Source organism: Musa acuminata, chromosome BXJ3-9 (genome assembly GCF_036884655.1).
Source record: "Musa acuminata AAA Group cultivar baxijiao chromosome BXJ3-9, Cavendish_Baxijiao_AAA, whole genome shotgun sequence".
NCBI lineage: Eukaryota > Viridiplantae > Streptophyta > Magnoliopsida > Zingiberales > Musaceae > Musa > Musa acuminata.
This window is the reverse complement of record NC_088357.1, coordinates 20,942,771-20,966,635: the sequence shown is the minus strand read 5'-3', so window position 1 is coordinate 20,966,635 and position 23,865 is coordinate 20,942,771.

The window sequence follows — 23,865 nt, the reverse complement described above, 5'->3', positions numbered from 1 at the left end:
GTTAAACATGAAATGGAGATAATGTTTTTGATAATAGAAGGAACAAAATAACATGCATCTAATGCAATAAAAGCTCCACTAGGCAGATGTAGGGCGACCTCGCCAACAGCTAATACAGCAACTTTTGCTCCATTACCCATCTTGAGGTCCATCTCGCCTCTCTCTAGTCTCCTAGGCCTTGCCAGAACCTGCAACGAATTACATATATGATAAGCACTACCGGTATCTAATACCCATGTGTTATCATAAGAGTCTGACAAATGGAGACTGATCATGAATGTACCTGAAGCTTCATCAAGCTTTTGTTTCGCCCTTTCTGCAAGGTACTCTTTGCAGTTTCTCTTCCAGTGCCCATCTTTACCACAGTGGAAGCACTGGCCTTTGTCCTTTGTTGGGTCTTTCTTAGCAACCTTTGCTTTACCTTGTTTGCCCTTGCCCTTTCCCTTCTTAAGGGACCTTTCTGCTTTCCTTTTCTTTCTGGTCTCACCAGTGTAGAGAACTGGCTTCTCTTTCTTAATAGTACTCTCTGCCTCCCTCAACATATTGAGGAGCTCTGGGAGAGTCACCTCAAGCTTGTTCATATTAAAGTTCATTATGAACTGTGAAAAGGGATCTGGTAGGGACTGAAGCACAATGTCCACACACAAGTTATCCTCTAGGACCATTCCTAGACCTGTGAGTTTCTCTATCCACTCAATCATCTTTAGGACATGGTTCTGAACCGGTGTCCCCTCAGTCATCCTAGCGCGGAAAAGGCTCTTGGATATCTCATATCGTTGAGTCCTTCCCTGTTCCTCAAACAATTTACGGACATGTAGGAGAATGGATCTGGCATCCATCTTTTCATGTTGTCTCTGTAACTCTGGAGTCATAGAGCCCAACATATAGCACTGAGCAAGAGTGGAGTCATCAATGTACTTCACGTAGCGAGCGATCTCATCCTCGCTTGCCCCTTCTTCGGGCGTAGGCATCACTGTATCAAGGACGTACACGATTTTCTCCGTTGTGAGAACAATTCTCAAGTTACGGAGCCAATCCGTATAATTTGGACCAGTGAGGCGGTTGACATCAAGTATGCCACGTAAGGGATTTGAAAGCGACATTTTCTGAAAATAAAGATGTAGCAAAAATGAATAACATGCAGATTTTGCAAGAAATAAACTATCAAGATATGGACTTCTATCTTAATATGCTCCCACTATTTTACTAACGAGTCACGCGACACCCTCAGCACGTGAAACGGAAGTCTCCGGCAGACTTCTAGTGGGGATCAGGATCCAATCAGCGTCTTAGTGTAACCTCGAGGGACTCGACCAATCACACTAAGCCTAAAAGGTAGACAACTCTTGCCGATCACAACTCCTTGTGATTCCCGTCCTGTTCGGCCTCCGAATCACCATGGCCTCGAGGGACTCGACCAACCATGATGCTCGGTTAAGTCAACACCTTCGTTACAAGATGAGTCTGATTTGATGATATACCCTCGAGGGACTCGACCAAGCATATCATGCCCTCAGGTCACCGGTGACATCTCTATGTCGTAAGCAAGATAGCGAATCGCGATATAGGTGAGTCTCGAGGGACTCGACCAACTCAACCTACACCGGGATTCGGTTCCTACTCATAACGATGGAAGGCCACGTGGGTCAATCTAATTGCCTCACGTTTACCGACTTAATATTATCGAGAGATGTTTCTATGATTTGGTCTCCTAATATGACATGTCACACATATACATATTTAATATATATCTACATCGCATGCAAATATATATACATATTTAGTATGTGTATAAGCAATCACACCAGATGATCATGGACCACAACCTAATATGATTAGGCCCGAGCCAGTAGGCCTAATCACTCACATCAAGATCTATGTGTGCAACGGTGCATCTCCATGCCTTGTGATCGTCCATCTCGTCCTCGTTGGTTCCGTCGACATCTTGATGCATCTTCATGCATCACGATCGTCCGTCTCGTGGGTCCCGCTATGGCTTCCACGCTCCCGCTGCGCCTCCTCATGTGATTACAACTTAATCATAGGCACGCAGGCCCGACAATAAACGAGAAATATAATGGAGGTTCGCAGACCTCAATAATAATAATCACAAGTACACACATCACACGGTCCATGATCATCCGTCCACTCATCATACATCACATGTATAAATAATCATCATCATGTAGGACTACTAGATAATAATAAAAATAATAATCAACTAAACCTTTTAATTAATTAATATTTTCTGAAATCAGGGATATATAGGGAATTTCTCAATTCCTAAGGGTATTTTCGTAATTTGGACAAAAGACAGAAACTGGAATTTCTCATATTCCGAGGGGCAAAACTGTCTTTTGCGCAGAAAACCCTAATACCCTTTCCCCTTTTCGCTGCTGCGCCGCCGCCGCCGCCACCCTGCTGGCGACGGCCTGTGCGGCGAGGGCGAGGGCACTGCCCTCGCCTGCAGGTGGCACGCCCGCTGGGGTCGCTGCCGCTGCAGGTGGGCGCCCCCGCGGGCGCCGCCGCCTTCGCGGGCGGTTCTGCCCGCGAGTCAGCGCCCGCAGGTGGTGCTGTCTCGCTGGCGGCCGCCCCTGCGGGGTTTTTGCCCGTGGGAGCAGCGGCCACAGGCGCCGCTGCCCTACGGTGCCTCAGCCCGCGCTGCTGCCCCGCGGCGCCTCTGCCCACGGGCTCAGTGGCCGCAGGCGCTTCTACCGAGCGGGCTCCCAGCCCCGCCGGCAGCAAGCCTGCTGCAAGCAGACCGCCGGCCGGCTGCTGCAGGCACAGCGCTTGCGCATGCGCCGGCGCTGTGCTGCCTGGCTGCGGCTGCGGCTGGCTGCAGGCATGCAGATCGAGGGCAGCAACTGTTGCTGCCCTTCCTTGCTTTTGCGTCAACGATTTTGACGTCAATATTCTTCCTAAACACAACACACGCAGTTCAAAAACCAATCATTCGCACGAACAACCTGGCTCTGATACCACTGTTGGGAAATCATAGGGGGGGCGACATCATATGCGCAGCGGAAGAACAAGAAAACAAAAATCCCCGATTCCCAAAAGGATGTTCATCGTCGTGCGAAGATTGGTGCGCAAAATCCGCAAAAACACAAAACTGCGTATAGAGATTGTGTTACCTAGGGAGATCGTATATCCCTGTTTCCTTGCAGATCCTTAGGAGAGGGTGAAGGAGGTCAAGCGTCCTCCTCTCTAGCGGTGATCCACACAGCAGGGTTGCGACGACGCTCCTCAAAACTCCAGGCCTACTCTAAGGTGGAGAGGGAGAGGAGAATAGGAAGGGCAAGCCAAAGACTCTAGCCTATGAGGCTGTGAATCCCTCCTATTTATAGAGATCCCGTGTCAAAACCCTAATGGGTCCTTTCCCTAGTGGGTATTGGATCTGCATCCAATAAGACAAGGGCTCCGTCGGATATCTCATATCCGAACCTCTACTCATCGCAATGCCTACCATATGTGTGTGACCCTCTAGGCCCAATATCGAGCTGGCCGTGAGTCATACCTGTCAGAACTCCTTCTAACTCAGTGAATTATTATCTCTGTAATAATTCACTCGACTCATCGACTACGGAAGTACTAGGCCACTACGCCGTAGTCCCCAGACGATACAGGGGAATCCAATCCATTGGACCTGTCTGTCCTCAGTTACCATGTACCTATAGTCCCTCATCCATCTAATATCCCAGAGACCGTATATCGAGCATGGTGCTGTCAGACCCATACGGTTTCTACTCGAGTCTCGCTCTAATCGGATTCTCCCGGAGAACTCTTTCTCTCTCAACCCGAATGACCCTGGCCAGGGATTTGTCTGAGCAAGAACACATGGGATATTCCTCTCATGATACCGAGAGTGGATGATCCTCTATCGACACTCAATAGCCCTCGTAAGGTCGACTACCACTCCCAATGACCAGCTGTACTAGATCTGGGAACAGCCAAACCTATAAGTCTGGTATCAAAGAGTGGAGCACTCATACAGGACATCCTTGGTGTCTCAAGTCTAAGAACCAGATACACCACTAGGACTACGGAATTGTTGTCTGACAATAAGGCATCATCAACCATCCAGCATTCCGTAAGCGGATCAATAAGTGAACTCATTCTCCAATGAGCACCTGTACTGTATCCCTAGTGTCCCTACACGAGCAGCTATGAGACCAGCTGCATCCATCATATGGACGGGTATACAGCACACCAGTCTATCCGGTTATCACGATGTCCCTCTCGAGTAACCTATGACCGGGATTATTTAGGATATGTGTTTAAAGGTGAATCGATCTCATTATCGTGATCTCATCACGATTCGATTCCCATTGCACAAATCCAAGGACATCACAATATATATGCATTTATGCAATAGTTATAAAGTGATATACGCCAAAATATAATAAGCAAAAAGATTCTGTATCAAGTCACACGTGCCATCACTCACGTGATTGGCTTGCTGGGCACTTATGACTAGCAGGTTGATGGATGGCTGTGGAAGGGCAGCGAGACGCCAAGAACGCTGCTCTGATACCAGGTGGTAGAACCCTTACAGATTCTAAACTTGGGGTTGATCTCTTTAGGGGATCGGCCTCCTTGGAACTCTATAGGGGTTCGTCCCTCCAAGTTGCTGCTCAAAAGCTGCAGAAAAGATTCATATATTGCTTATGAAAGAGAAGGAATACATGGCTATTTATAGGGCTTCTAAACCCTAACTCCTAATAGGACTCCTACTCAAGACTCCTATTCCCTTACAACTCCTAATTCTTCTCTAAGAAAAAACCTCCTAACAGAATGTCCCTCTCAATTAGGACTCTCCTAGCTAGAGTCCTAACAGAATAACACCTTCGACCACTGATTCAAAAACTTTAGAATCTTATTCAATGATAGCACATACTTTAACAAGAGTTGATGATTTAGAAGGCAGTAGCTCTTCCTTCTTATTTAAAGGGTGTTAGGATCAAGAGCACTAAGAGGGGGGGTGAATTAGTGCAGCGGAAAACTTTCGACAATTGAAACTGCATTCGTACGTTGAAATCCGATTCCGACGTAAAAGTCATTTCGACCAGATAATAACTTTGAAAGCATATGGAAATGTATTTGAAGTAAGGTAAGGAAGGCAGTTTGTCGTTAAGATAAATAGCACAAAGGAAATGCAAACCAGATTTTAGAGTGGTTCGGTCAAACGTGACCTACATCCACTTTCGACTTCCTCCTCCAACGAGGTCACTGACGTCTACTAGAGGTCTTCCTTTAATAGGCGAAGGCCAACCACCCTTTTACAGTTTCACTCCTTTTGATGGGCTTAGGAGACAACCCTTATAGAATTTCTCTCCTCTCTTGAAAGATCAAAATTTGGAAGAAAAGAGGGAGGAGAACTTCTAGTCTTTACAACACTTTTGAGCTCTAAAAATCACAGAGTAAGATTGGATTTTCAGTGCCTTTGGTTGCCCTTTCATGCAGGAAAGTGTGGGGTTTATATAAGCCCCGAACTGGTTTGAATTTGGAGCTCAAAAATGTCATTTCTCGGATTTCTGGGGTCTTGGCGGTACTACCTCCTGACTGGGGTGGTACAATAGCATGGCAGCTCGGAGATTGAGCCTCTAGGTGGTGCCACCGCCTGACAGGGGCAGTTGCACTACCCAGTCTCACTCGAAGACTGAGCCCAAGCGGCGCCACCACCTGACTAGGGCGGTTGCACTGCCTAGTCTCGCTCGGAGATTGAGCCCAGGCGGTGCCACCGCCTGACCTGGGCGGTTGCACCACCCAGCTTTCCTGGGAGACCATCTCTGCGGCGGTGCCACCGCCGACCCTGGTGGTGCCACCGCTTGGCAGGAATTCTGGTTTGAATGGGTTGACCCATTCGGCCCAATTTGGGTCTATCAAGGGCCCAATTGCCCCTAGATTAAGTTAATGGGATCACCTCCCATTCCTAACGTAATCTACAAGCTCACTACGATATTTCTTAAGACATTTACTGCACCTTGCTCAGGTGCGTCAATCGCTTCTTCCGGTGAGCTTTCGGTGAACTTCCGGTGAACATCCGATGAACCTTCGACGATGCTCCAGCGGACTTCCGGCTGTTGAATCTCGGATTTTGATGATGAAACTACTTGATTGTGTTTAGATGTTTAACTGCATTTCGAGTGATGCAGGTCTACTCGATCAGGATTAGACAGTTAACGCAGGAGGAATTGACGTTGCGCCGGAGGAGATCACGTTAGGATATTGGATGGCAGAAGGCTTCGGACGTCGGGCATCGGGCCAAGAGCGGAATTGCACCACGGATATTAGGGTTGTGGAGGCAACCGCCGATTGGGCAACAAGCCGCAAGAGAGGACGATGTGCCAAAGAATCGGACGAAGCGCCAACCAATGACGTGCCGGGCAATAGAATGTTAATTTGCTTTGTAATAATTGTCTAGATCGGAGCAGAGTTTTGGCTTGTATGTGAGGGGTTCACCACGGTAACGACGAAGACATAAAGCGAAACAAAGTGTCAGAGTCAAGCGTGAAGGATTTGTTGTGAGTTAGAGAGTTCGACGAAAGTCCGAAGGTTCGTCGGGAATACTGCCGGAACTAGCCGAGAATGAGTAGGGAGCTTGCCGAAGGGTTTTTTGGAAGCTCGCCGGAAGGTTCGTTGGAAGTTCGTGGAGCTCGCCGAGAAATATCGGAGCTTGCCGAAGAAGCTTATTAGAACTCGCCAAGATCAAATCGTGAAGTCTAGGAGCTTGCCGGGAGTCCGTAGATTGGTTTCCGAGAGTTCGTCGGAAGACCGTCGGAAGTTCGCCGGAAGCTCGCCGGAAAAAGTCTTGACTTGCGGACTTTATAATATCTTAGAAAATGTCTTTAAATTCATAGTTAGCATGTTAATTAGGGTTGGGATTAGGTGTTAATCCTATAACTCAAGTAGGGGCCAATTGGGCCCGAGTTCAGACTGGTTTGGACCAAGTTTGGAGCCCAACCAGTGAGCTGAAATAGTGTAGGCGGTGGCACCGCCAGATTAGGCGGTGGCACCGCCCAGAACCCCAGAACCAAGCTGTGGCACTGCTAGACTAAGCGGTGGCACCGTCCAGCACCCGAGAGGTCCGGCGGTGGCACCGCTAGTACACTGTCAGTGTCTGACACTGACAAGCGGTGGCACCGCCAGCATTGGGAACCAAAGAGAATTCAAATTTTGGAGCCCAAATTTGAATCCTCTTGAGGCCTTTAAATACCCCTCAATTCTTAGTTGAGAAAACAACCTTTGAGAAGCAAGAGATTGAGATAAAAGTCTTAGCAAAGTCTTTAGCAAGTTTTTGTTTTCAATTGCTTGAGTGTTCACCTCCTTCTTTCTCTTTGAAAATTTGTAAGAGAGTGAACCACTTGTAAAAGGTTGTAAGAGGGGTATTTGTCCTTCCCCTTCGAAGTGATTTGCTAGTGGAAGTTGGAAGCCTCAACGAAGAAGGCTTCGCAAGTGGATGTAGGTCGCATGACCGAACCACTATAAATCGGTTTGCATTTATCTTATTGTCATTTATATTACTGCAAACCATCTTCACTTTGATGCTCTACTTCTTTGTCTCCTTCTTACGTATCCCTTCAAGTTAAAATGCAATCGAAACGATTTCAAACGAATCGTTGCTTTTATCGTACGAAGTTTCCGAAAGTATTTAAATCGTCAAAAGTTTATCGTACTTTACCACTGCACTAATTCACCCCCCCTCTTAGTGCCGCTCTGATCCTAACAATTGGTATCAGAGCCATGTTTTTCTACTTTGGTTTAACACCCAAATAGAAATGGCTCTTTACTGCTTTCAAGAGGGTCACTCTCTCATTTGTCCTCCCTTTTTCAATGGGACTGACTACATTTATTGGAAAACTTGAATGAGAGTTTTCTTACTTTCTTTGGATTTGAATTTATGGCACATAGTCGAAAATGGATTTGAAATGTCTTCTCTTCCAATGAACCATTGGAATGATTTGGAGAAGAAGATGTTTTCTTTAAACGCAAAGGCTATGAATGCCTTATTTTGCGCTTTGGACAAAAATGAGTTCAATCGGGTTTCTTTGAGCAAAACGGCTTTCGACATGTGGCACACTCTTGAAATCACACATGAAGGCACTTCTAGAGTTAAAGATTCAAAAATTAACATTTCAATGCATGATTTCGAGCTTTTTCGAATGAAGCCGAGCGAAACCATTGTTGACATGTACACTCGTTTTACGGATGTCGTCAATAGTTTACAACTTCCAAAGGTGAAACGGTGAATTGGGCTTTGATGGGCTTCGACTACAAGGTACGTAACTCAACTCTCTTGAATTATTTTGAAATTACTTGAAGTTTTTCATGAGTGCTTAATTTAGATAGTAGGAATAGGAAATAAAAAATTGTTTTTCAAAAATTATATCATGTTTTTCTTTTTAGCATCTTTGAAAAATTAAAAAATTTAAGCATGAAAAGATAGATTCACCTAAAAAGAAAAATGTATCACTACAACAAATAACAAAATGATTTTGTTTGAAAATGCCTTATGCCCAATGAAACCATCATTGATGAATATGCTTTATATTTAATAGTTTCTTTGGCTTATATGCCTTATCATGATAAACATTTTGAAAAGTTTGTATCATACTTGATGATTGTTATACATGATGATTTATTAGTCTTGAAGTTATTCAATTTTGATTAAATGAAATCATGTTTGACTTGAAGTAATGAGTTGAAATAATTTTTTTTGAATTATGTGTTGCACTTTTTTTTATGATTTTTTATCTTTCCGTTTTAAACGATGATGCATGGATTTGAAAAAAAAAAAAATGGGACATGCATGTATGGAATCAATCAATAAGTTGAAACAAAAGAAGGAAAGAATTTTTTATTAAAAATTTTCTTTTTCTCTATCTTATTGATTTCTACCTAAGAGACCAATAAAATTATTTATGCCATTTTGAATCTCTTGAAAGAAATATTGAGATTTTGATGATTTGGACAATTTGAATTTGAATGAGTTTTATTCAAAATCATGATCTTAATTTTGTGATATTTACAAATTAAGATTTATTATGAATCAAGATTTTTTCATTAATCAATCTCTTAATATTTTCTTTTGATTATTTATGAGTAGGTTTTTCAAAAAGAAATCATGTCTTTTGGTATTCACATGTTCTAATCTTTCATGATATGATTTTTATGCAATTCCTTGTATTCATGAAATGTTTATCGCATCACCCAATTACTCTCTTCTTGATATTCCTTATGTGGTGATATAAAATTATGCATAAAATACTCTTGATATTATTTTGATGCATACAAATGAAAAGTTATGATCATGAATGGCAGGATGAAATTTGACAAATTGATACCATCATGATATGAAACATTTATGATTTGCAATGATGTATGCAATACTTGTGCTTTCTAATTATGATGTGATGTATTACATATGATGAAAATCATGATTTAAAATACTATGAGTTTTTGCTAAAATGATGTATTATAAATATTGATTTAATGTTTTGTATCATGAATACTCTAAATGATGAATGTTTGGTATCATGATCAAAATGTTGACACATAGTTAAAAATTTTAGTATCATGTATGATATCCTTATAATGTTGATCGATTTATTCAATATCGTGCATGAATGAATATAAGGTTTTTGAAAATGTGCATATTCTAATTTGAAAATATGATGATGCACAAATAAGATTGATACTTACCTTTGTCATAATTGATGTAAAGGGTATTCCCTTCTTTTTGACAATGACAAAGGGGGAGATAGCTAGCTTGCACAAGTCAAAAAGATGCAAAAACTTGATTGCTAGCTTGCCTATCTTAAGTAGCAAAGATTATTAACTTGCTTATTTCAAGAAGCAAAAGTTGTCTTCTTGAACATCACTATCTTGCCTATCTCAAGAAGCAAGACTTGCAACCTGCACATTACAATACAAAGCAAGAATCGATATCTTACACACTTCAACAAGAAAGCTATCTCGTATTTGCTTTCGAAATTTTTGCTAGCTTGTATGTTGCAAAACTTGCTCAAGTTTTCAAACACTTTGCTAGCTTGCACTTTGTAAACGAAGCGAAAATAGCACTTCTCAAAAGAGAAGAAAGAACTTACTATCTTGAATATCACAAAAATTTACAACCTTGCATGATGTAAAATTTGCTAAGAACTTACTATCTCAAAAGAGTTGCTATCTCAAAAAAGGCAAATGTGCTATCTTGCCTATCTCAAAATACAAAACATGCAAACTTATTACGGAAGCAAAATTGCTAGCTCAAACATTGCAAAGGAAGCAAAAATTTGCTAGCTTGCAACTTGCATATCATGAAAATTGCTAGCTTATAGTCTAAAGAGAAGCAATTAGTTGTTATCTCAAGAAAACCAAATATGCTAAACTTAAACATCTTTAATTGTTAGATTGCATTTGATACTATGTTTTTCATGCAATGTATGGAACTTTTTATCTCTAAACACATAAGAGTAGGAACTTCTCCTTTTTGTAGATGACAAAGGGGGAGAAGTATGATGACATGACAAGTTATGCATAAGTTTATGATGACATGTTACTTGGATTCTTGAATCCAAGAGTTTCTATCAATGGCATATTGATAGGGGGAGTTTGGTTAAACTCCGGGAAGTTAAGATTAACTCTGTTAGTCATCAATTAGTTGTCATCATCAAAAAGGGGGAGATTGTTGAATCTCGGATTTTGATGATGAAACTAATTGATTGTGTTTAGATGTTTAACTGCATTTTGAGTGATGCAGGTCTACTCGATCAGGATTAGACAGTTAATGCAGGAGGAATTGACGTTGCGCCGGAGGAGATCACGTTAGGATATTGGATGGCAGAAGGCTTCGGACGTCGGGCATCAGGCCAAGAACGGAATTGCGCCAAGGATATCGGGGTTGCGGAGGTCAACCGCCGATTGGGCAACAAGCCGCAAGAGAGGATGATGCGCCAAAGAATCGGACGAAGCGCCAACCAATGACGTGCCGGGCAACAGAATATCAATTTGCTTTGTAATAATTGTCTAGATCGGAGTAAAGGTTTGGCTTGTGTGTGCAGGATTAACTACGATAACGACGAAGACATAAAGCGAAACAAAGTGTCGGAGTCAAGCGCGAAGGATTTGTTGTGAGTTCGAGAGTTCGACGAAAGTCCGAAGGTTCGTCGGGAATGCTGCCGGAACTAGCCGAGAATGAGTAGGGAGCTTGCCGAAGAGTTTTTCGGAAGCTCGCCGGAAGGTTCGTTGGAAGTTCGTGGAGCTCGCCGAGAAAGATCGGAGCTTGCCGAAGAAGCTCATTGGAACTCGCCAAGATCAAATCGTGAAGTCTAGGAGCTTGCTGGGAGTCCGTAGAATGGTTTCCGAGAGTTCGTCGGAAGACCGTCGGAAGTTCGCCGGAAGTTCGCCGAAAAAAGTCTTGACTTACGGACTTTGTAATGGCTTAGAAAATATCTTTAAATTCATAGTTAGCACGTTAATTAGGGTTAGGATTAGGTGTTAATCCTATAACTCAAGTAGGGGCCAATTGGGCCCGAGTTCGGACTGGTTTGGGCCAAGTTTGGAGCCCAACCAGTGAGCTGAAATAGTGTAGGCAGTGGCACCGCCAGATTAGGTGATGGCACCGCCTAGAACCCGAGAACCAAGCGGTGGCACCGTTGGACTAAGCGGTGGCACCACCCAGCACCCGAGAGGTCCGGCGGTGGCACCGTCGGACTGGGTGGTGGCACCGCCAGTACACTGTCAATGTTTGACACTGACAGGCGGTGGCACCGCCAGCATCGGGAACCAAAGAGAATTCAAATTTTGGAGCCCAAATTTGAATCCTCTTGAGGCCTTTAAATACCCCACAATTCTCAATTGAGAAAACAACCTTTGATAAGCAAGAGATTGAGATAAAAGTCTTAGCAAAGTCTTTAGCAAGTTTTTGTTTTCAATTGCTTGAGTGTTCACCTCCTTCTTTCTCTTTGAAAATTTGTAAGAGAGTGAACCACTTGTAAAAGGTTGTAAGAGGGGTATTTGTCCTTCTCCTTCAAAGTGATTTGCTAGTGGAAGTTAGGAGCCTCATCGAAGAAGGCTTCGCAAGTGGATGTAGGTCGCATGACCGAACCACTATAAATCGGTTTGCATTTATCTTATTGTCATTTATATTACTGCAAACCATCTTCATTTTGATGCTCTACTTCTTTATCCCCTTCTTACATATCCCTTCAAGTTAAAATGCAATCGAAACAATTTCAAACGAAACATTGCTTTTATCGTACGAAGTTTCCGAAAGTGTTTAAATCGTCAAAAGTTTATCGTACTTTACCGATGCACTAATTCACCCCCCCCCCTCTTAGTGCCGCTCTGATCTGAACACCGGCAAACTCCTGGACTTGCGACAATCCACTTGGTGAGTTCCGACGAGCTTCTTTGGCAAGCTCCTGGACTTCTCGAATTTATTCCCGTAGAACCTCCGACGACCATCCGGACTTCCGTCGAACTCTCGAACTCCCAACGTGATCATAGTCTTGACTCCAGTGCAACTCCTGCTGCATGTCTTACTTCCATCATAGTTAATCCTGCACATGTAAAATAAAACTTCGATCGAAACAATTAATCCTAAGTAATTAACCAAGTTGTCCGGCATGTCATTGGTCCCTCGACACTTCGTCCGATTATTCGGCGCATCATCCTCTCCTATGGCCTATTGCCCAATCGGTTAGTTGACTCCACAACTACGATATCCTTGGCACAATACCCGCTCTTCTTGGCGCAATGCCCGAGTCCACGGCCCAAAGCCTTCTATCAATACGTCGACCGATCCACCGGCTCGACATCCAATCTTCTGACATGTTCCTCCGGCACAACATGATTTGTTCTATTTTAATTCTCTCATCCTGATCGAAGCATCCTACATCACTCAAAATGCAGATTAAAATATAAACACAATTATCAATTGGTTTCATCATCAAAATATGAGATTCAACAATCTCCCCCTTTTTGATGATGACAACCAATTGATGACGGAGTTAAACTTAACTCCCTGAGTTTAAACAAACTCCCCCTATCAATATGTCATATTGATAGAACCTTGAATTCAAACTGAATTCAAGTCATTGCAATATTTATCATGAATACTTGCAACACGTCATCATGAACATATGCATAAACTTATGCATCACATGTCATGTCATCAATATACTTCTCCCCCTTTGTTATCAACAAAAAGGAGAAGTACCACAATCAAGTGTTTGTTATATGAGTTCAACTTATTACATGAAAAACATAATATCAAGTTTTATCATTATGCAGTTTTGAAGCTAGAAAATTTAGCTAGTGTTACATCATGCTTAGAACATTCAAACTATCAAGTTTTAGATATGTAAGTTTTACAGCATATAAGATAGCACTTTTGTTAATGTTCAAAATAGTAAGTTCTACATCATGCAAGCTAGCAATGTTACAACATTTTAGAACATGCAAGCTAACAATTTAGATATGTTCAAGAAAGCAACTCTTGCTTCTTGAAATATGCAAGTTTTACAATATACAAGCTAGCAAATTCAAAGATATACAAGTTGGCATATTTGCTTTTCTTTGCGATAGGTAAGATAGCACTTTTGCTTCTAGAAATATGCAAGTTAGCAATCTTTGCTTCTCTTTTGAGATGAGCAATTTTTTTTGCTTCCTTTGCAAAGTTTGAGCTAGCAATTTTGCTTCCGTTGCAAAGTGCAAGTTAGTATGTTTTGCATCTTGAGATAGGTAAGATAGCACATTTTTTCATTTTCTTGAGATTTCAAGCTAGCAATTCTTGGTGATGTTCAAGATAGCAATTTCTTCTCTTTTGAGAAGTACAATTTTTGCTTTCTTCTTGAATTGTACAAGCTAGCTATCTCCCCCTTTGTCATTGTCAAAAAAAGGGAAGACCCTTTCTAAAGAAGGGAAGATCCTTTATGTCAATTTCTAAATCATGACAAAGGTGAGTAATTATTTTTATTTCAAAATTTCATAATTGAGATAAACCTTGAATTCAAATTAAGACAATTTTAATCATGATTCGCATTATATGCAGTATATCACATACATCATAATAAAAAGCATAAGTATTGCATGCATCATTTTAGCAACAAATCATAGCATTTCATCACATGGCAACATATCAGTAAGTAAAATTACGATGCAAGTTCTTGATATCTTAACATGATGCAAACATGGCATATGACAATTATAGCATTTCTATCATCAATTTACCATATATTTCGTTGCAAGCTTCTTTTGATATCTTAGCATAATTCAAATTCAAATATGGCACTCATAGCATCAATTCATATATTTCTCCCCCTTTGTCATCAACAAAAAGGAGAACGATATAAGCAAATTTTAAACGTAAGTGCGGTAATGATTCATGCCATAACTAGGTTTATGTCACTTTTCAACAATGAGTGATAGGATATCAATTATACAAACATCTTAAGGAAAACATGACATGGAGATAGCTTTCATTACTTCTTTCTCTTTATTTGTTATTATCTTTTTGCATGAAGGAGGAAAGTCACTTGTGAGCTTACCCGAATGAAGTTAAAATTGATAAAATATTAAAGCACACTTCATTTTTACAAGGATCAAGATATGTGTGTGAATCAAATCCTTGCACGTAAAATTATTTCTCTAAAGATATAAGAAGGAATCATCAAATCCATTTCTCGAAAGATATTTTTCACATGATAAGTCTATGAGAGATGCATTTGCTAGTTGATTCCATATGTCAAAAATCAATGATATGAATCAAACTCGATATGACATATGTTTATTAAGTCCGGAAGAGAATAATGTATCGAGAAAATCCGATTGTTAGGATCAAGAAGATCCGAAAATAAAATTTAACACTTTCATGCATTCAGACAATTTTTGCTATAGATTTTTAAATTCAATCATGAAGATAAAACATGCTTATTATCATGGAAATTTTTGTATCCAAAACACATAATTTCCAACATGTTATTAAGGCATGTAATTATGTAAAATTCTCATTATAGCAATTATATCCTACCATGCATGATCAAAATTTCTCCCCATTTTATCATTGTAAATAAGAAAGAAGAAGGGAAGAACAAAATAGTATAAAATATTTTAATCATTTCAAGGCATACAAGCCATAAATACAATCACATCATGTCATGAAAGATAAAATCACTTGAATACCAAAAGACATGATTCATTTTGACATATCTCCACTTTAAATAAAAAATGAAAAGAATTCTTAGGAGATCATGATATAGATAGAATTCATTCAATTTTGTAAGAGAACAAGATATTAATTCATGCATATAAAATCTTGACTTAAGCATAAGAAATCTCAAATTTTAAATTTTGAAAAATCAAGATAAAGCTCATTTAAATCATCAAATCAAGATCATTTTCAAGAGATTCACAAAAGTAATACAAATAGATTCATTAATTTTCCTTTTTGAAAAATCAATAAAGTAGGAAAAATAAATTTTTCAAGAAGAAACCTTTCCACTTTTTAGTTTTTTTAATTCATGTGATTTATTTCATACATGCATGTTTTTTTCTTTTATGCCAAATAAAAACATGCATCAACGTTTAGGATCGAAAAATGAATTTCGTCATAAAAACCATCAAGACCAAATCATCATGTATAACCTTTAAAATCTCATGCATAAAATCGTCAATCATGGTATCAAAAACATTTAATATTTTCATTACATCATTATGCATTACTTCAAATCAAACATGATTTCATTTAATCAAAATCGAGAAATTAGTTAATCAAACATGATACCATTCAACAATGTTAATCAAACATGATACACATTATTACTTCTTAACCACATATAGCATGATTTCATAAGGTATTTTTAATCATTTTATTTATCATAAACATGTAATTATCATGATTATTTTTAAAATTACTAGAATGATAAACATGATTCCTAATTTTTGCATTTTCATTATAAAACATGTAATTTTCAAGAAAATTAATTCTAAATGAAAAAAAGGAAAATGCATCATGAAAAATATTAAGTAATTTCAAAATAAATTAAGGGGGTTTCGATTATCTCATCGTTGAATGTCCTTAAGGCGTAGTTTGCCACCTTGCCTTTCTTGATTTTCTCCTCGTCTTTGGAGGAGCTCGATTCATCCCTAGTTGTATTCTTTTTCTTGCGTTCAAAGCAAGTAGTTCCATTCTTTTTGCTTTTTAATTTTTATTTTATGAACTTTTTAGATTTCATTTGTAGTTCTTGTTCACCATCACTTGAGCTTATGCTCGAGTGGTCTTCAAATGTTCTATTTCCCAAATCCTTCCTGTTCTTTGGAAGGTTGTTTTGTTCATCATGTGCATTGTATGCCATTAATATATTATCAACGAACCAATTAGTTCTTCAAGTGGAAAAATATTTAAATTTTTTGTTTCTTGTATTGCCGTTACTTTTGATTCATAAGCTTTAGAAAGTGATCATAAAACTTTACTAAGAAGTTCAAAATTCGAAAAGGTTTTACCAAGTCCTTTTAGACTATTGACGACAGCCGTAAAACGGGTGTATATGTCTCCAATAGTCTCTCTTGGTTCCATACGAAATATTTCAAAATCGTGCATCAAAAAATTTATTTTAGAATCTTTTACACTACTTGTGCCTTTGTGTGTGATTTCAAGAGTGCGCCAAATATCGAAAGTCGTTTCGCACAAAGAAACCCGATTAAACTTCGTTTTATCTAAGGCGTAAAATAGAGCATTTATAGCTCTAGCATTTAAATAAAAAGTCCACTTCTCCAAATCATTCAAATCTTTCATTGGAAGAGAAGACCTTTTAAAATCGGATTCGATAATATTCCATAAATTTAAATCCAATGAAAGCAAGAAAACTCTCATTCGAGTTTTCCAATAAGTGTAGTCCATCCCATTGAAAAAGGGAGGACAAATGAGAGATTGACCCTCTTGAAAGTCGAAATGAGCCATTTCTATTTGGATGTTAAACCAAATTAGAAAACCGTGGCTCTGATACCAATTGTTAGGATCAAGAGCATTAAGAGGGGGGGTGAATTAGTGCAGCGGAAAACTTTCGACGATTGAAACTGCGTTCGTACATTGAAATCCGATTCCGACGTAAAAGTCATTTCGTACAGATAATAACTTTGAAAGCTTACGGAAATATATTTGAAGTAAGGTAAGGAAGGTAGTTTGTAGTTAAGATAAATAGCACAAAGGAAATGCAAACCAGATTTTAGAATGGTTCGGTCAAACGTGACCTACATCCACTTTCGGCTTCCTCCTCCGATGAGATCACCGACGTCTACTAGAGGCCTTCTTTCAATAGGCGAAGGCCAACCACCCTTTTACAGTTTCACTCCTTTGATGGGCTTAGGAGACAACCCTTACATAATTTCTCTGCTCTCTTGAAAGATCAAAACTTGGAAGAAAAGAGGGAGGAGAACTTCTAGTCTTTACAACACTTTTGAGCTCTAAAAATCACATAGTAAGATTGGATTTTCGGTGCCTTTGGTTGCCCTTTCATGAAGGAAAGGGTGGGGTTTATATAGGCCCCAAACTGGTTTGAATTTGGAGCTCAAAAATATCATTTCTCGGATTTCCGGGGTCCTGGCGGTACTACCTCCTGACTGGGGCGGTACAACCTCCTGGCAGCTCGGAGACTGAGCCTCTAGGCGGTGCCACCGCCTGACAAGGGCGGTTGCACCGCCCAGTCTCACTCGGAGACTGAGCCCAGGCAGTGCCACCGCTTGACTAGGGCGGTTGCACCACCCAGTCTTGCTCGGAGACTGAGCCCAAGAGGTGCCACCGCCTAACTAGGGCGGTTGCACCGCCTAGTCTCACTCGGAGATTGAGCCCAAGCGGTGCCACCACTTGACCTAGGTGGTTGCACCACCCAGCTTTCCTGGGAGACCATCTCCTGGGCGGTGCCACCGCCTTACAGGAATTCTGGTCCGAATGGGTTGATCCATTCGGCCCAATTTGGGTCTATCAAGGGCCCAATTGCCCCTAGATTAAGTTAATGGGATCACCTCTCATTCCTAACTTAATCTACATGTTAACTACGATATTTCTTAAGACATTTACTGCAACTTGCTTGGTGCATCAATCGCTTCTTCCGGCGAGCTTCCGGCGAACTTCCGGTGAACATCCGACAAACCTTGGGCGATGCTCCGGTGGACTTCCGGCAAACTCCTGGACTTACGACGATCCACTTGGCAAGTTTCGACGAGCTTCTTTGGCAAGCTCTTGGACTTCTCAGATTTGTTCCCGCAGAACCTCCGACGACCGTCTAGACTTCCGTCGAACTCTCGAACTCCCAACGTGATCATAGTTTTGACTCTAGTGCAACTCCTACTGCATGTCTTACTTCCATCAAAGTTAATCCTGCACATGTAAAACAAAACTTCGATCGAGATAATTAATCCTAAGCAATTAACCAAGTTGTCCGGCATGTCATTAGTTCCTCGACGCTTCGTCCGATTATTCGGCGCATCGTCCTCTCCTACGGCCTATTGCCCAATCGGCCAGTTGACTCCGCAACTCTGATATCCTTGGCCCAATACCTGCTCTTCTTGGCCCGATGCCCGAGTCCATGGCCCAAAGCCTTCTGTCGATACATCGACCGATCCACCGGCCCGACATCCAATCTGTTAGGATCAAGAGCACTAGGGGGGGGGGGGGGGGTGAATTAGTGTAGCGGAAAACTTTGGACGATTAAAACTACATTCGTATGATAAATGCAATTTTGGTAAGAAACTCAATTCGTAAATCACTTTAACTTGTGATCAAGCAAGATGCAGTTAAAGCAAAGATATAAAGGCAGTTGCAGTTATGATGGAAATCAGAATGTAAGCACAAATTGAAATATGATATTCGTACGATAAAATCGATTTCCGTCTTAACGTCGATTTGGAAAATACTTAACTATGAAACACGTTCGTAAATGAGCAGAAGGCAATAAGCTACTGGGGAGGTTTGCAGTAAAGATAAGATGCTCAAAGTAAATGCAAACCGAGATTTAGAGTGGTTGGACAATCTTGACCTACATCTACTTTTGGCTTCCTCCTCCGATGAGGTCACCGACGTCCACTAGAGGCCTTCCTTCAATAGGCGAAGGCCAACCACCCTTTTATAGTTTCACTCCTTTTGACGGGCTTTGGAGACAACCCTTACAGAATTTTCTCTCCTCTCTTGAAAGATCATAACTTGGAAGAAAAGAGGGATGAGAACTTCTAGCCTTTACAACACTTTTGAGCTCTAAAATCACAAAGTAAGATCAAGCTTTCGGTGCCCTTTCATGCAGGAAAGGGTGGGGTATTTATAGGCCCCAAACCAGTTTGAATTCCGAGCTCAAAACTGTCATCTCCCAGAATTCCAGGGTTTGGCAGTTACACCGCCTGACTAGGGCGGTTGCCCCACTTGGCAGAGCTCGGAGACTGAGCCTCTGGGCAGTGCCACCTCCTGTCAGGGGCGGTTGCATTGCTTGGCAAAGCACGAAGATTGAGCCTTTAGGCGGTGCCACCTCCTGTCAGGGGCGGTTGCACCACTTGGTAGAGCTCAAAGACCGAGCTCAGGCGGTTCCACCACCTGTCAGGGGCAGTGCCACCGCCTGACTAGGGCGGTTGCACCGCCCAGCTTTCCTGGGAGACCATCTCCTGGGCAGTGCCACCGCCGAGCAGGAATTCTGGTCCGAATGGGTTGATCCATTCGGCCCAATTTGGCCTGTCAAGGGCCCAACTGCCCCCAGATTAAGTTAATGGGATCACCTCCCATTCCTAACTTAATCTATATGCTAACTATGATATTTCTTAAGACATTTACTGCAACTTGCTCCGGTGCGTCAATCGCTTCTTCTGGCGAACTTCCGACGAACCTTCGGCGATGCTCCGGCGGACTTCCAGCAAGCTCCTGGACTTGCGATGATCCACTTGGCGAGTTCCGACGAGCTTCTTTGGCAAGCTCCTGGACTTCTCGGATTTGTTCCCGTAGAACCTCCGACGACCGTCCGAACTTCCGTCGAACTCTCGAACTCCCAACATGATCATAGTCTTGACTCTAGTGTAGCTCCTGCTGCATGTCTTACTTCCATCATAGTTAATCCTACACATGTAAAACAAAACTTTGATCAAGACAATTAATCCTAAGCAATTAATCAAGTTGTCCGACATGTCATTGGTCTCTCGTCGCTTCGTCTGATTCTTCGGCGCATCGTCCTCTCCTACGGCCTATTGCCCAATCGGCCAGTTGACTCCGTAACTCCGATATCCTTGGCGCAATACCCACTCTTCTTGGCCTGATGCCCGAGTCTACGGCCCGAAGCCTTCTGTCGATACGTCGATCGATCCACCGGCCCGACGTCCAATCTTCTGACATGTTCCTCCGGCACAACATGATTTTTGCTGCTTTAATTATCTCATCCTGAACGAAGCATCCTGCATCACTCAAAACATAGATTAAAACATAAACACAATTATCAATTGGTTTCATCATCAAAATATGAGATTCAACACAATCTTCTGGCATGTTCCTCCGGCACAACATGATTTTTCCTGCTTTAATTGTCTCATCCTGATCGCAGCATCCTGCGTAACTCAAAACATAGATTAAAACATAAACACAATTTTCAATTGGTTTCATCATCAAAATATAAGATTCAACAAAGGGTAGTCTTTTAATTTATGATCCAACTTCCCATAAGCTAAACAAACTCCAATCACTCGAGAATACAGATTCGTTTTATAATTTAACTCGTATTTTATACATGATTGAGTCTTTTGTGGTGACTTTTCTTTTTAAATCTAGATGTCTTGATCCTCTTGTTATCACTTTCTGATTCATTTCTAATCATATTTTTACTGGTAAACTTGTCCTTGCTATTCTTGCCCTAATCTCTAGAGATTCTTTTTATCGTTCCCACAAATGCTCAGCCTCTACTTTCAACATAAAGGTGGTAAAAGAAATATTCTAATCATTACAACAATTTCGTACATCAAATATCTTCTCCATTTGCATCATCCATTATTTTGCCACTATTCTGCCACCAATGAATTATGTTCATCATACTTCCGCTGTGCCACTCTGATTTGATATCCCCGATCAACCCTTTTATCCCACTTAATTAATCAAAAGTAGATGAAGTAGGAGAACCAAATGTCCTCATTCTCCTAGATTCCTAAAAGACATCAAAGAAAATTTTTATCGATCACTATAGTTTACTATACCTTAATATATTTTGTACCTCAACATATCAAATATTTCAATGATCCTCAAATCACGCTATGATACTACCTCTGTCATGCCCACCCCGAATTATCACATTCAAGAGGTGTGACCCTATCTTAAACTTGTTATGATCGAGTCGGCACTAAGAGGGGGCGGGGGGGGCGGGGAGGTGAATTAGTGCTTACTAAAAATTATGTTGGTTTGAAACTTCGTTCAATGAAAATTGATATCCAAAAAGAGTTTAACTTGAAAGCATTCATAAGCATAGTGAATAAGTAAGTAAAGCAGTTTGTAATGAAAGTAAAGAGCTTAAAGTAAATGCAAACCGAGTTTTATAGTGGTTCAGTCGTTGTGACCTACATCTACTCATGATTCCTCTTCACTTGAGGCTATCGGCTTCCACTACTGATCTTCTTTCAATGGATGAAGATCAACTACCCTTATACATATTAGGATCAAGAGCAATAAGAGGGGGGGGGAGGGTGAATTAGTGCAGCGGATAAAAATGTCAACTTCATCAAATCTTTCGTACAATAAAAACTGTTTCCGACGTAAAACCGATTTTGGAAACTTAGCTTGAAAGCATACATAAATGTGTTGAAGGAAGTAAGCTATTGAAAGGGCTTGCAGTAAGGTAATAGCAGGAAACAAAATGCAAACCAGAGAAGATGAGAGTTTATAGTGGTTCGGTCAATCGTGACCTACATCCACTCCTCTGATTCCTCTTTCGTCGAGGCCACCGGCATCCACTAATGATCTTCCTTTACTAGGCGAAGATTAACCTCCTTCTTACACCCCTCTTCTCCTTTTACCAGGTTTAGGAGACAACCCTTACAAGCACTCACTCTCATCTCTTAAACAGAATTCTAACACTTAAGCTAGAGGAGGGATTTCTCAACTGATTTCTACAGCTTTTCTTTCCTTTTTTGCTCTCTGTGCTTGTGTGAATTAACTAGGGATGAGAGGGGTATTTATAGGCCCCAAACCAGTTTAAATTCTGAGCTCAAAACTGTCATCTCTTAGAATTTCGGGGTCTAGCGGTTGCACCGCTTGGCAGAGCTCGGAGACTGAGCATCTGGGCGGTGCCACCGCTTGTCAGGGGCGGTTGCACCGCTTGGCAGAGCTCGGAGACTGAGCCCTGGCGGTGCCACCGCTTGCCTACGGTGGTTGCACTGCCCAGTCTCACTCGGAGACTGAGCCATGGCGGTGCCACCACCTAATCTGGCAGTGCCACCACCTAATCTGGCGGTGCCACCGCCTACACTATTTCAGCTCACTGGTTGGGCTCCAAACTTGGCTCAAACCAGTCCAAACTCAGGCCAAATTGGCCCCTATGTGGGTTATAGGATTAACACCTAATCCTAACCCTAATTAACATGCTAACTATAAATTTAAAGACATTTCCTAAGCTATTACAAAGTCCACAAGTCAAGACTTCTTCCGGTGAGCTTCCAGCGAACTTCTGACGGTCTTCCGATAAACTCTCGGAAACCATTATGTGGACTTCCGGCAAGCTCCTAGACTTCACGATTTGATCTTGGCGAGTTCCAATGAGCTTCTTTTGGCAAGCTCCTGGACTTCTCAGATTTGTTCCCGTAGAACCTCCGATGACCGTCCGGACTTCCGTCGAGCTCTCGAACTCCCAACGTGATCATAGTCTTGACTCCGGCGCAACTCCTGCTGCATGTCTTTCTTTCATCGTAGTTAATCCTGCACACTTAAAATAAAACTTCGATCGAGACAATTAATCCTAAGCAATTAACTAAGTTGTCCGGCATGTCATTGGTCCCTCGACTCTTCGTCCGATTCTTCAGCGCATCGTCCTCTCCTACGGCCTATTGCCCAATCGGCCAGTTGACTCCGCAACTCTGATATCCTTGGCGCAATACTCGCTCTTCTTGGCCCGATGCCCAAGTCCACGGCCCGAAGCCTTCTGTCGATACGTCGACCGATCCATCGGCCCGACGTCCAATCTTCTAACATGTTCCTCCGGCACAACATGATTTTTCCTGCTTTAATTGTCTCATCCTGATCGAAGCATCCTGCATCAGTCAAAACATAGATTAAAACATAAACACATATCAAGTGGTTTCATCATCAAAATACGAGATTCAACAATCTCCCCCTTTTTGATGATGACAACCACTTGATGATGGAGTTAACCTTAACTCCCGGAGTTTAAAAAACTCCCCCTATCAATATGCCATATTGATATAACCTTGAATTCAAACTGAATTCAAGTCATTGCAATATTCATCATGAATACTTGCAACATGTCATCATGAACTTATGCATAAACTTATGCATAACATGTCATGTCATCAACATACTTCTCCCCCTTTGTCATCAACAAAAAGGAGAAGTACAACTATTCTTGTGTTTGTAATATAAGTTCAACTCATTGCATGAAAAAAATTAAATTTTTATCATCGTGCAATCTAGCAATTTTAGAACATGCAAGCTAGCAGTTTTGAGATGTTGAAGAAAGCAACTCTTGCTTCTTGAAATATGCAAATTTAGTTTTGCTAGATGTGCAAGTTAGCATTTTTGCCTCTTGAGATAAGCAAGATAGCACATTTGCTTCTTTTGAGACAGCAACTTTTTGCTTCTCTTTAGACTACAAGCTAGCAATTTTTACGATATGCAAGTTT